The sequence below is a fragment of the Onychostoma macrolepis genome, chromosome 04, assembly GCF_012432095.1.
Source record: "Onychostoma macrolepis isolate SWU-2019 chromosome 04, ASM1243209v1, whole genome shotgun sequence".
NCBI classification, from domain to species: domain Eukaryota; kingdom Metazoa; phylum Chordata; class Actinopteri; order Cypriniformes; family Cyprinidae; genus Onychostoma; species Onychostoma macrolepis.
Genome location: NC_081158.1, coordinates 5,973,961 through 5,980,481, shown reverse-complemented (window position 1 = coordinate 5,980,481; position 6,521 = coordinate 5,973,961). Strand labels below are relative to the sequence as shown.

The window sequence follows — 6,521 nt, the reverse complement described above, 5'->3', positions numbered from 1 at the left end:
GGCCTGTTTCAGAAAGGAGGTTAAGTGAAAACTCTGAGTATGTTAACCATGAAATGAGGGAAACGCTGGGCTGCAGCACCCCCTGTTTTTTTCTGTGGGCAACTGTTTAATTGTTGGGAATATAAAAAGTGCAAATAGCCATGTTGTTGGTAGAGGCTAACACTAACTCCACCCACAAACGTATGATTGGGATAGTCAAATTTGCAAAAGACGGTCATCAATTGTCTGATTCAGTGGCGCAGATGGTAAAGCGTGTGCTACCGTACTTTTGACACAATCGACCGGGGTTCGAATCTGCCCTTTGGCGAACTTTTTTTCTCTCTTTTTAAATTTCAAATCACATCACATCAGAAGAGCATTAATTTTTTAATAAAAATGAAGGAAATAATAAAAAATTTGAACAAAGCATCGGGAAGGGTTACACCCGAGGTGTAGGGAGAGCTTTTGTCCCAATAAGGTGGCATCCATTTAATAATTTGAAATAAAATTAAGAAATTACACTCAATAAGTTGCATACTATTTTATAATGTATTACAATGCAGAGGTGCAGATAATTGCCACTATTTGCAATAAGTAATGTTTTTCTCTAATAATGTTTTTCGCCACAATTAATCATACCCTTTTATTCAATATTTACAATAAGTAATTAGCAGGATCCTGCTATTTTAACAGAATAAACAGAATCTAAAGCTATTTGCACTGTGTAAATAGCATATCACTAAAGAATACCGCTATTTTCACAGTGTAAATAGCCTCTATCGCGACACGCAACAATGATGGACAAAATGTTACCTTGACAACGCTGCGCATGAGTGCATCATTCAGCGCTCGAACAGTTGTTGCAAATAAATATTTCTTCTTATTGTTATTATTTTAATCAAATACTGTCTAATTGTGTCTTATTTACTATTAAACTTTTTCAAACTAAACTTGCTAACAATACAGTCTTAAATCATATTTTTAATCACTGATGAAAATATTTTATTAGCTTATTCTACTTACATTTGTATGTAAAGTCAATATAAACCCCAACCTTGCTTTAAAATGCATCGCAAGATCTTCTAAGTGAAGATCACATGATCACAAACGGAAATCACTTCGTGAAGTGACCATGGCATGTTCCCTTCACTAACGGACTTCTGGAAGGGCCCTTCGTGAAGGGATTAAGTTGTTCACTTTCGTTTGGAACGTCCCTACAAATGGCGTCCCCTTCCCGAAGTGCCCTTGAAAAAAGCCGTTTGGAATTCGCCCATTGACTTTTCATAGTCGTGGTGCACGCGCCACTCATAGACTGTAAAAAAACATGGACGTAGTGTCCGTGACGTCACTCGTAGGTTTCTGAAGAGCACTTTTGAAGCCTAAAGTGGGCGGAGCCAACCGCCGCCTATTTTTTGTAATCAACAGGAATATTACAAACAGGATAATGCCTGGAAAATGGACTGAAAAGACAGGCCTTGACTTACAGGTAAATTCCATGAAGTCTCGAAGTGTTACTTTTTGAAATATTTCAATTCACTCATCTTTCTTTTGTTTTATTAAAGGGGTTTCCAGGTCAACCTTATGGCAATGACTGGTGTCTTTATGTTAATGGTAAGATTGTTTGTTGTTGTTGTTGTTGTTTATCCTCTGGCTGTTTTTAATCCTTTTTGCCTCAATGATTTTTTCCTGTATAGTCTGCATTTTTCATGGTGATGGATTCCTCATTTGACTACACAATTGTGAGTACTTCTTTACAGTAATGTTGAGTCAGAGAGATTTAAATATTCAAAGGGGTTAACTTGCATGTTATGAGCAGCTGGACATGCCAGAACTGCGGAAATGGTGGTGTGTGTGCTGTTAATGGAGAACTATGGGCTGGATAGGTACAATATTTCTTTTAATTAAAAACAAAAAGTAATTTTATGGATTTAAACAAATTATGGAACAATGTGTTATATTGTCACTTTTTACAGCCACGGAAAGGTTTTTGCACACTTCACTGATGAATCTAAAGCCTTAATAAGCGGTGATTGGCAGCCTGCTTTTAGACGCTAGAGGAGCTAGAGGACACCTGTCAGGTAAAAGCATTTGCTTGAGAAAATGACACTAATAATGTCATGGTACCTTGTGAATGTTTGCTTATTCTGTGGTGTTTCACTAACAGGAAGAGCCACAACATTGGGTTCAGGAATCATCATCACAGGTATATAGCCTATACTGTGTAGTGGGTCAGACACAATAGAAATTCTCTTTAAATATGCAGTTTGAAAATTAGCACACACTTAAGTGTAATATTCATCTGATTGTATTTCATAAATTGTTAGGCAGATGATGCAAGTATAAATGTACTGCATCCTGTGATGGAGGATGTACTACTTGAATCATTACAAGAGGTACACTGTTTTGTTACAGGATTAGCAACAAACCCTTACAAAAAATAACTGCAGTACAATGAAGTACAACTGGACAATTGCAGTATAATGAAGTATATAACTGCAGTTCATTAAAGTTCAAGAGCAGTAAAACTGAAGTACAATGAAGTGCAGCTGTAGATTTGCAGTATAATGAAGTACAGATACAATATAACTGCAGTTCAGTGATACGCTGAAATGCATGTGAAGATTTCAGATGCAAAAACTTCTAAGTCTGTCTGATTAAATTTATTTAATTGTATTTATTTAATTATGAGCATTTTTTTAAATAAAGCTCCTATGATTAGGTTCCAAACCCGTAATACCTTTGTTCATCTTCAAAACACAAATTAAGATATTTTTGATGAAATCCGTGAGCTTTCTGACTCCTCTCTATATGCAGCAACGCAACTTTCACAGTGTCTTTCCTATTGTTCTGGAATTTAAATGTGTAAGTAATCCATGTGACTCCAGTGGTTTAACCTCAGTTTTGTCTTCTGTCGCATGAACATAGCACTCATCCGTTGTGATGCATTTACATTTACGCATTTAGCAGACGCTTTTATACAGTTTTTACATTTTATCAGCTCTTGCTTTCCCTGGGAATCGAACCCATGATCTTGGCGTTGCTAGCGCCATGCTCTACTATTTGAGCTACAGGAAAGCCACTGATGCTGATGCTGATGCTCTCATGAATGCACATTACAGATCAATATTTTTGTAAATAAGTGTTAAAGTAGTTTTTTCTTTTTTGGACGCAAACACTCGTGTTGCTTCATAAAATTGAGTTAAAACAACTGGAGTTGATGAATTACTTTAACGATGTCTTTCCTACCATTCTGGAACTTGAATGTGTAAGTTGCATTGCTGTCTATTCAGGGTCAGAAAGCTCTCTGTTTCTTTAAAATATCTTTGTTTGTGTTCCAAAGAGGAAAGAAGGTCTTACGGTGTGAAACCACACAAGGGTGACTAATTAATGACAGAATTTTCATTTTTGGGTTAGCTATCTCTTTAAAGGCAGCTTTAACTTAACGTTTGAACCTAGCTGTAACAGGTGTGTATTACACAATTTTAATCAACTTCAGTGGAGGCAACACGTTTCATGTCGGGTGGTTCTTTGCCTCCACCTCATGCATTAAAATCATGTAATGCACACCTAGCCATGGATTAGCACTTATGTGTGAAGAGGGTTATAGGTTACACATGGTATTAAATGAAGGGGGCACAATATTCTATATACTGTATTCTAATAATATATTTAAATTATATACTTGTATATTTGCAAATTATGTTTTTTCTATTTTTTTTTTTTTTTTTTTTAAGGTTAGAATTTTGAACGAAAAACCAAAATGATAAAGAGGGCAAATAACTTTGGAGGACTCTGTACAGTATTTAAACATGATTGTGTCTATGCTTTTTTCCAGAAATGCATGTTATTGTGTAGTTGCATGGACTATCAGTGGAGGGACAGAAAGCTCTGAGATTTCATTATAAAGATCTTCATTTGTGTTCTGAAGATGAACGAAAGACTTGCGGGTTTGGAACGATATGAGGGTGAGTAATCATTTTTGGGTGAACCAACCCTTTAACTTCTGTTACCTGGAGTGTTCAAGACATTGTTAATGCAGACCAATATGGCATAAGAAATTAATTGGGAGTAGAATGAATACTTTACACAAACACTTGGTGACATCACAATTCAAGATTTATTTTAAGCATAGTAAATACGCCTGTAGTGAAAAGTGTAACTGAAACTGAGTTTTTGTCTGTTTGTTTTTCCAGACTACATCCAAAATAGTGTTTCCACATCTGAGATGAAGGCAGTCATAAGAACCAAGCAGAACGATGAGGATAAGCTCTTCAGAAAATGAAACCTGTCTGAATAATGAGGGAAGAAATGTGCATGATTGTGTGATTTGTAAATAAACACTAAATACATTTAGTGTAACTCTCAGCCTGTTATTTTAAGTGTAAAGAAAAGTAAAATCATTTATTGTTGCATTGCTGTTTGAGACTTTCACTGTTGTTTTGTACCTTAATTAATTATATTGCAGTTGTGTAAAATAAAACTTGTTATTCTGAATATTCTTGTGGCATTTCAGTGTTACTGTACAGCATTTTATTAGTATTGCACTTTGGTAGTACTGAATTGTACTTCAGTTGTATTATATATTGCAGTACTACTGCAGTTTTATTGCAGTATAACTGTAGTAATACTTCAGCTGAATTGCAGTAATACTGCAGTTCTATTGCAGTTGTTTGTTAGTAATACTACAGCTCTACTGCAGTTGTATTTCAATAGTACTTCAGATGTATTGCAGTAAAACGGCAATAATGCAGTTTTTAACAAACTGAAACAAAAGAAAATGCATAATGTGCCTCTTTGCATTCCTTCTGTTTTTATTTTATGGAAGTGTTCTAAAGTTTTTTTCATTTTTATATTGTACTATTTTATAAAACTATTGTCAGTTTATCCAATAATAAAAATTGTTAGTACAGTAGTTGTAAATAGGCTGTCTCCTTGTGACAGGTTAAAAAAAAAAAAAACATTTGCATCAACCTAATGTTTTTTTTTTTTTAATCCATAATTTTGGAAGATAATTTTTTGTTGCTATTTAAACCTTATAGTTCTCTTTTATCTTTGATAGTGATTAGCTTTGCTGGTATAAATGTTAAAAAGTCGCAGCCTACTTTAATGGCAAAGTAACGTTACAACATTATAATCATACAATAAACAAGCAGCAAAAAAAAACTTTTGGGAGGAAAAGTTTCTGTCTCGTTATAGAACTAAAGTACTTTAAATCGTCTTTATTGGCAACGCGCTGGTAACTAATTTCCGGTTTATTTGTGTCGATTGCAAGTGACGTGGCAGGAGACTGCAGGAGTCGACTGCAAGTGACGTCACTTGCAGAGGAAGTGCAGGTGTCTGAGAGTGCAAGCCTGAGAGTGCAAGTGCAAGTCTGCAGCCAGACCCTTCTCGTAAAGTTGGGCATTTTAACATGGGGAGTCTGTGGGATTGACTCCCTTTTGCAACCAGCCTCCAGCGGCCAGTCGATGAATTGCAGTTTTAGTCACTTCCGTGTTGGCTTCTAGAGAGGGAGCGGGAGGTTGCCGCTTGGCGCCACTGGATAGGGAAGCGGAGGAAATATTGTGCTTCTTGTTACTAGCTAAAAAAAGGTGAAACGGAGATTAAATGTCTGGCCACTGCATGCAACAAGACACAGAGATGGCGAATACACCGCTCTTGTGAAGCAGATGGACGAAGAAATGCACGAGTTATTTTTGGATGTCTGCAACTTGGCCCATCACATTGAACCTTATCTTCTACACAAAAGGACACACATGACCCCTGTAAGTGTAACAGAAAGACTGGCTGTGACATTACGTGTACTCGCGTCTGGAAGTAGCCAGAAATGTGTTGCTGCGAGCTATAAATTAGAATTAACAACAGTCTCGCTAATCGTGAGTGAGGTCTGCCAGGACCTTTGGAAAGCTCTGAAAAATGAGTTTCTCTCCCTGCCACAAAGCAATGAGTGGCTCGCGATAAAGCAAGTCTTTGGAGACTGTGGAATTTTCCCAATTGTTTGGGGTGTGTGGATGGAACTACAACTATAAAGGGACACACCTCCATTGTCCTCATGGCCATCTGCGATGCAAAATATCGATTCTCAATGGTGGACATAGGATCCTATGGTCATGAGAGTGATGGTGGGATTTTCAAAAGCAGCACATTTGGATCTAAACTCCTGCTGGGCAAGAGAACACAATTTTTTTAAAGAATACAGCACAGATTGTATATAGTTCTATTCAATGTTATAATCAAAAGGATGCTGCACAGTTAGGCCAAATAACATGTAAGAAGAAAATGCTCTGAAGAGTTCTGAAAGAAGAGACAACAAAAAAAGAGCAAAAACAAAGGACAAGTGTTCAGGTTCAACCAGTAAGTTCGTTGAGCTATAAAACTTCAAAATAAAACTGCATTAGTTAATGGTGGAGTGTTATCTTCTTGTGTGAGTGTGTTGAGTGACTTGAACACTTTTCAGAAGAGACACTGCCAGGGAAAGTTGAGCTGTGCTTCAATGTGGATGGCATGCCATTGTTTAAATCAAGTAAAACATGTTTCTGGCCCAT

At 36.6% G+C, this 6,521-nt stretch overlaps 1 long non-coding RNA gene and 1 other non-coding gene across 6 annotated transcripts; one reads left to right on the top strand and one right to left on the bottom strand.

The window, feature by feature from the left end:
• The first annotated feature begins 664 nt into the window (after nucleotides 1-664).
• LOC131538625 (uncharacterized) lies at nucleotides 665-5,104 on the top strand. 5 transcript variants are annotated; one of them, XR_009270610.1, is made up of 6 exons: nucleotides 665-1,465; nucleotides 1,542-1,590; nucleotides 1,674-1,718; nucleotides 1,796-2,057; nucleotides 2,144-2,182; nucleotides 3,815-5,104. It is a non-coding gene; the product is annotated as an uncharacterized LOC131538625 (long non-coding RNA). The 5 variants fall into 5 exon arrangements; XR_009270609.1 differs by having other exon boundaries at nucleotides 1,674-2,057; XR_009270611.1 differs by having other exon boundaries at nucleotides 665-1,862; nucleotides 1,953-2,057.
• trnaa-agc (transfer RNA alanine (anticodon AGC)) lies at nucleotides 2,982-3,056 on the bottom strand. The gene has a single exon. It is a non-coding gene; the product is annotated as a tRNA-Ala (tRNA).
• Nucleotides 5,105-6,521: the final 1,417 nt, after the last annotated feature.